At 35.7% G+C, this 7,500-nt stretch overlaps 1 long non-coding RNA gene across 1 annotated transcript in view; it reads left to right on the plus strand.

The window, feature by feature from the left end:
* The first annotated feature begins 6,174 nt into the window (after positions 1-6,174).
* LOC137643274 (uncharacterized) overlaps positions 6,175-7,500 on the plus strand; it is a 2,131-nt gene continuing 805 nt past the window's right edge. The window contains exons 1-3 of the long non-coding RNA XR_011044925.1: positions 6,175-6,507; positions 7,142-7,232; positions 7,491-7,500. The exon at positions 7,491-7,500 is cut by the window's right edge and continues 805 nt beyond it. This is a non-coding gene — a long non-coding RNA (uncharacterized lncRNA). The remainder of the gene's footprint in view (positions 6,508-7,141; positions 7,233-7,490) is intronic.

Below are 7,500 nucleotides of genomic sequence, written 5' to 3' on the forward strand. Positions count from 1 at the left end.
CTAACAGCCTCATCCGATACCAAAAATCGTTGCAGCATCACCATCAGGTGAAGAATTTATTGCCTATAAGACAAAATAATATATAATTTTCAAGATTTTATTTTTTTATTTTTTTAAGTGGATGTCAGATAGTCCGGTTTTCATTTCCTAAGCTTTATGCCACAATGTTCAAACCATACCACTGCAGAGTGATGTGCAGAGAAGCACTGACTGTAAGCACTTGCTTCTTCCTCTGCAGCCTTTCTTACAGGACACTCAGGAACACTTTGTCAGTTTTCAACAGCTTGCTGCAACAAGATTTAGAGTTGTCCAACATATCGGCCATATCTCCCCTTTCTGTATCCACCCCAATTTAGCAGAACTGTTCGTGTCTGGACTGGAGATGGTTGCCTGACCCCTGTTGATCCAAGCCTGATGGGCTGCATGCTTTGTGTGTTCTCTGTTCTTTGTTGATGGAACTGAGTTGCATGCAACGGTTGATCAGCAGCCTGGGCTCAGGAAAGCCACTGTATCATGGACCTTCGCCATGACATGCTTCATTGTTGCAACAGAGTGAGCTTGATCTCACTACAGAGGTATTATTGCTGAAATACTTACTTCAAATGGCTGGATTTGCTTCTGCATTGCATGGTGGGTTGATCCTGAAATACTGACTGCATCAGGCACATCCTCAATGAGGAAGACTTCCTCCAACCAAGAATATTCTTCTTTCAAGTGTGACAAGATCGACTGTTGTGCTGGTAAGGATTGGCTTGCCATTGGAGGAGGATTGGGGTTTTGCGTGATGTATGCTGGTCGAATATTGGTATATGCTTCTGGAAGCTCTGAAACTTTATTAATTTTCTCTTCTGACTCCAGTTTGAGAGGCTCACATTCATCGCCAGTATTTTCAGTGCTGGGGTGTTGGAAAATGGACACAATTGTACCATGGAACGATGTTTGAGCTATGATCGTAGTCAGATTGTGATTTATGTTTTCCATTGCTGGGGTCAGATTATTCCATCTTCAACATATTGTGCAACAACTGCTTTTCCTAGATGTACTAATATTTCTAGAATCCTGCCATAAGACATGCTGTCTTGGTACTCACATACAGGCTCATGTAGATTGCAAAAAGTGTTTCACAGTCATTGGAATGCCTGTGGACATCCACTCCTTCCTTGTATTCCCCAAAGCAGTTGTACTGGAAGAGTTGATATAGAAAGATCAGATTTAGATTCATCATGTTTAGCCATGCATATAAAATGCAGCAGTGACGGTGGTACAGTTCGTTATAGGTCTGTGTCGTGAAAGGTGCTGCTGTAATTTGACTTATGATGGAGCATGTCTTGCCTTATTATCTTAGCAGCTTTCACTAGATGGATCACTTTATTGTACTTTGATGTCTCGCCCTTTACAATGAGCTTGCAGCTTGGGAATGTGAAAATGTTACTGGGCTTTGAGACGAGTAGAAGGAACATCAGGCGATCCAACAACAAGCTATTCCAGACTCTTCTTGTGATACATGGGCAAGCCAGCAAGCTTAAAAATGAGTGGATCTCTACTTTCACTAGCATTTTTCATCTCACTAATGTAAGTGACTAGTTCAGAGAAAACAATTGGATATACTTCCTTGCAGTGTTCCTGTGCTTACTCTTGCTCCTGCACCTTTAGGTAGGCTTGATCTTAGTTATACTATAGAGTGGATACAACTAGAGGAATCATGTTGGTTCTGTCAATAGGGAAAAATGTCCCAGATTGCACGACAGCGATATCTATGAACAGACGCGGTCATGAAATCTCAAGATAGTGAAGGTAAACAGCCACGTGCAGTATAATTTTTTCCTAAACTGCAGCAATTCTTGTTTTAAAATCCTGGAATTGTCTTTTATTATTTTCCCTAACCCGGGAAAGAAAGGCAAAGAGAAGACAATGGAAAGTTAAGACCAGTTGCCTTTGTATTATCATAGAAAAATGAAAATATTCAACTTTGCCTTAAAGTTGAGGCCAACCACAGCCCAATCTATACAGACTACATTGTCACAGACCATTGAAATATCTTTATTAGCCTTAGTTCACCTGATCTACCTTAGCATGTGTTATGTATAGTATCAGTATAACTACAACACCTTACATTTTTTATGTTAGTATATTATTGACGTTGTTTACTTTAACCAGAAAAATAAAACCACCTAGTATTTCAATAGGTCAGCATGATTTATGTGAAGAAATATTTACTGAATCATAAGCGCAAAAAAAAAAAAAAATTAAAACTGTCACGACAGAGGTAGTTGTTGAACTAGTTGAACTCATTCATATATGTTGAGAAATTCAAAAATGTAAAAAAGAAAAAAAAACATATGAAAGAATTACTTTTTACAGCTGTAGAACATTTCCCTAGACATTACGTAAATAAAAAAACAAGTATTCCCAATTTGGAATCAAGCACATTAGGTATTGTTATTTTGTTAATAATAAATACAAAGTGTGACTATGGTTTACTATAGGGAAAATTTTTTAGCATAAAGATAAATCTAGGATTTGCTGACATATTTTTTTACTCATAGAGTAAAATATTTAATTCATTATTTATAACCCCCACCCACTTTCGCTCTCTCTAAAAACTGATGTACTATTTATAATATCAACATATATATTTAATCATTCCTGTATCATAAATGGCATTTTCAAAATTTCTGTAAATAATTTGTAGCAATTTAAACAGGTAATGGCTTGCAAATGCACACAACACACTTTAGCTCTGACCACATTTGTTCATAGATAGCTTTGTGAATGTGCGTGGGACACACTGCTGCAATGACATGACGGCTTTAGCTGTATTTACTCAATGGTTATATAATACAAAGCAAGGGGGGGGGGGGGAATATTTCAGTTATTGTTCTATGACATCTCCTGCACTTAGTTTGGCAAGGAATTTCTTATCATTGATCGTTTCTGCATATTCGTTATCCTCTTATTCGCTTGCATAGTCATTGTATCTCTAAGCCCCCGCCTCCCGCCTTTTTGCAATTGCAAAAGAGACATTCATGTGTTTTAGCTGGGATCTTACTTATACCTGCAGAGGTAGGTCTGTTTTCTCCTATGCTTAACTTTGTGTTGTTAAATAGAAGCCTGTAATTCTCATCATATAGTACCTTCTTTTGTCTCAAGGTTTCTTCTACCCCACCACCTTCGTCAAGTGTTGCAGGGTCTAACTTGATTAGCAGTACATTGAGTGAGACAGAGAAACATGTTTTGCCATGGTCATATATCCATCAATCCCTAACTTGCGGAATTGGCCTACTGAATTTTAGATCTTTCTTAACCTCTTGAGATAGACAACACTTGGTTCAATTAGTATTTCACGATTTTCCAATAAAACTAGGTTTTCTGGCCAGTGCTACAAATAGGGGGGGGGGGGGGGCATTTTATCCTTTTCCACTCTATACATGCATGATAAACACTCTCCTATGTGGGATATAAATATGTTATTGCACCGTGCTCTACACCCAGTCCAATCATCCATCTACTGTAGTGTCACAAGTCCCATGTAATCCTGTTATCCTTGCATCAGCTTTTCTGCGCTGGCACGTCCTGTCCATTCAAGTGCGGCTGCCTGACTAATTTGAAGTTAGTTAGGCAGAATTTCAGATACTATTAGGTTATTGCAGCATAATATCAACTTAAATTTCCCACTTACCTGACACTGAACTCCATGCTGAGTTTCACAGCAGTGATGTCACCACTGGGTCTTGGTTGTCCTTGACAATCACTACTTTAAGAACTTCACCAATTTCATTCATTTGAAAGATTTGAGCTAAACATACTCTGTCACATTCTGTGATCTTCGGTGTGCTATCCTTATCTAGAGTATCTAGTGAGATAACACTGTTTTCCACGGATATGCAATAAAAAAATTAGTGAGAAAAATACGTACCGCTGTACTTTTACCAACTAAATTTGGAAGCACATTTATCAGTTTACTTCAAAAACAATAAATCCTATGGAAAAAAATGTGTCAATGGGCTTCACAAACATTAAAATCTACTTCAATAGCATTGAAAAATAGGAACCTATATGTACCCTAAACCATGCAACTCAAAAAACTACATATACATCTAAGCAAAACGTTAACTTTGGGCTGCTAATTTGGCGGCCATCTTGAAAAGTGGCGGCTATCTTGAATTTTCATTTGGGCAATCGGGCAGATTTGATAAGTATAACTAGGAGAACAAGTGTGCCAAATTTGATGCTTGTATCATCATTTGGATGATTTGCCTGATATCCCCTACACTATTACCTCTGCTGGTCGAAAAATCAGCTGTATCACGAACGGTATATATAGCACATTTCATCTTCTAGTTGACTAGTAAAATTCAAATTCGTTGTGCAGAAGGTATATATATATATATATATATATATATATATATATATATATATATATATATATATATATATATATATATATATATATATATATATTTATATATATATATATATATATATATATATATATATATATATATATATATATAAAATGTCCTATATTAAACAAAAATGCTTACCAACAGCGCTTCAATATACGTTACACGTAGTTATCAAAGTTATTTCTCGTATGGCCCAAATGTTGAATATCCTATGTGATAACATTTCAGTCATTTTATCAACTCATAACTTCCTGAAACCTCATAGACTCTTTTCCCCAAGGTTTTTTTTTTTTTTTTTTTTTTTTTTTTAATCTTACTTCTTTTGCTTCTACATGACCATAAGAACTTGAAAAGTTTTGCATCGTCATATCCCAATGTTTCTAAAGAATTTTGGTATTCCTTATCAAAACATATATTGGCGTGGATTTCATTTAAATTAGCAACTTTCACTTTTATTCCATACAGATCAATTTGTTTCATTTGCCCTATCCTTATACCTGCCTCGTTTCTTCTTTCCTCACATATTCCGCATGTCCTGTTCATAACAAATTATTAACACGGTTATTTTTTTTATTTACTAAATTCATATCATACATTCCAATCTCTGTTTGAACAGTTATAGGAAGCTGGCAAAAAATTTGGGCGGTAAGGTAAGAGTATATGAGGATAAGTTTGAATAGTCAAAAAAAAAAAAAAAAGAAAAAAAAACAAGATTGAGCTCTTGAGATCAATAATGGTTCTCGTGGTATATGTATAGTAAGTTGGATAGAACATATGGAAAGAGCAATAATATATATTAAATTAATGTAAAACAGTGAGGATGGGTGGGAAGAGATAAGCAAACTGTTTCAACATGGTTTTGTGGTAAGAATAGAGGGTAACAGGTTGATGAAAACGTTAATTCCTAAGTGGTAAGGGGAAGGACACAAAAGAAAACTTTTTTGGTATTGGATTTGTAATATGAAAGATATATTAGAAAGGCTTGGCTAATTTACAAGAAGGGAGAAACACAGACCAAATGGCGCAGTTTGTGTTTGGAATTTTTCTGTTTTGCTGATGAGTGTAGTAGTTGATATATATATATAACTTACAGTCCGCCCTCGCTTTAAACGATTTCCTTCTTCGCGATTTTGCTCGTTCGCGACATAGAGAACCTATTGAATAAAAAATTACATGTTCGTAAGCGTGCGAGAAGTACTCTCGCCATGCAACAATTTCAAACAGCCTGCGCTCCTTTTCACCCAGCTCGCTTAGCACTACTTCCCTCTTCACTCAGTACAACAGACCATCTCATGCTGACTCGGCCTCAATCTTACACTGTCTTTCCTCGTTTGTACAACTCCAGCTTTGTTCTTTTTTTTTGAGAAGAATCACGTTTTCATGTAAAAGAAATATGTATTTGTATATGGTAATACATACTCTAGGACATTGTTTATATTTAATGGGTAATGTACTCTAGATGTGTGATTCCCTACAGTACTGTGTAAGAGACAACACATCAGGAGTGGCGTCATGCGTCAATAGTTCTGCGTAGAACTTCATACGAAAATGGTTAGTGGTCTTTGTATAAAATACATACACTTAGTTAATCTTAAATGCAGTATCATTGTATACATATTTTACAGTACAGTATTACAGAAATGTTGAGTATTGTTTATTAACTATACTATACAGTACTGTATGTAAATTACTATATATACTGTACTCTACAATATGTAAATGTAGGCTACGTGTGCAGTGAGTTCCTAAACAGTGTGAGTCGTCTGAACGAAAAAGTAAACACTTTCAACACAGTTAAGCTGTACGGTAGTGATAGTATTGTAAGTACATCATAGTAATATACACTACAGTATCAGTGTATTTATTATAAGTGTACCGATGACTACTGTAGTGTTGCGCACTGTACTGCACTATACTGTAGACTTACCTTATCCAGTGTAGTAAGGTGGGTATAATTCGTATATGGGGAAGACCCATACATCATCAAAAAACAAAAGACAATATCGCATCTCATGATGACACTGCTAGTGAGGAAGAAGAAGCAGACACTCCACAACGACACCATTTGCCAATACCGCTACCCTCTTCGTTTCTTTACAAGGTAAGTTTTTTGTTTTTTCGGTTGTCAAATATAAATTTTTGGTCAACTAATATAGTGTCCTATGACTGAATTTGGCAGGATCAAGTTGACATAGATTTCATAAGTGAAAGTTGTTATAAACATGCAATATTAGTGTAAATAAAAATGACCCAATCAAAATTGACGCCATGACATTTTAAAAAATGCAGACCAGAAACACCCTTATGGATACAAGCTGTACACGGGAATTCCAAGTATTAGTAATTTTATAAGTGAGAAAACAAGCGAAAAAGTGATTGTGTTCATACTTTTCAATGAAAATAAGTACCACAAGTGAAAATGAGTTATAAAAAGCGCAGGAGGTTTTTATTTTAGGCTAAAGTTACGAGTGTTTTTCTTTTTTTTTAATACCGTTTCATGGGCAATATATATAGTGACTATAAGTATTAAATAAGATGTGTTGTTAATAAGAAGTGACTATGATTAATATTTAGAGTAATATTCAAGCTTGAAAAGTCTTTTTTGTTGGGACGACCCGTGCACATACGCTAGGCTACTGTGCGAGTCTTAAACCTGCCACACCCACCTGCCAAAAATATTTTTATGTGACTTTCCTTGTATTTTGCAAGTTCTAATGACATTTATCCTCTTTCAGTTACATACCCCAAAAACCTCATCCAGACTGACAGAAAAAGTCTGGAAGGGCTGCATGCCAGCAATTTGACATTAAAGTGATGACCCTCATGGTAAGATTGTGGAAAATATTTGCTTTTACTGTAGTCAAGTCTATTTTAGGTAAGGCTAAGCTATTCATTTTTTAATTCATCTTAGGCTATGCTGTTATTTTTATAATTTACTGTAGTCAAGTCTATTTAGCTTAGGCTATGCTATTCATTTTGTAATTCATCTTAGTTTAGGCTATTATTTCCATAATTTACCCTAGGCAAGGCTATTCCAGAATGATTTATTTACAATATAGCCTAATTCGTTTCTTCATTTTGCAGAATGCTTTCA

This window comes from Palaemon carinicauda, chromosome 1 (genome assembly GCF_036898095.1).
Source record: "Palaemon carinicauda isolate YSFRI2023 chromosome 1, ASM3689809v2, whole genome shotgun sequence".
NCBI classification, from domain to species: Eukaryota; Metazoa; Arthropoda; class Malacostraca; order Decapoda; family Palaemonidae; genus Palaemon; species Palaemon carinicauda.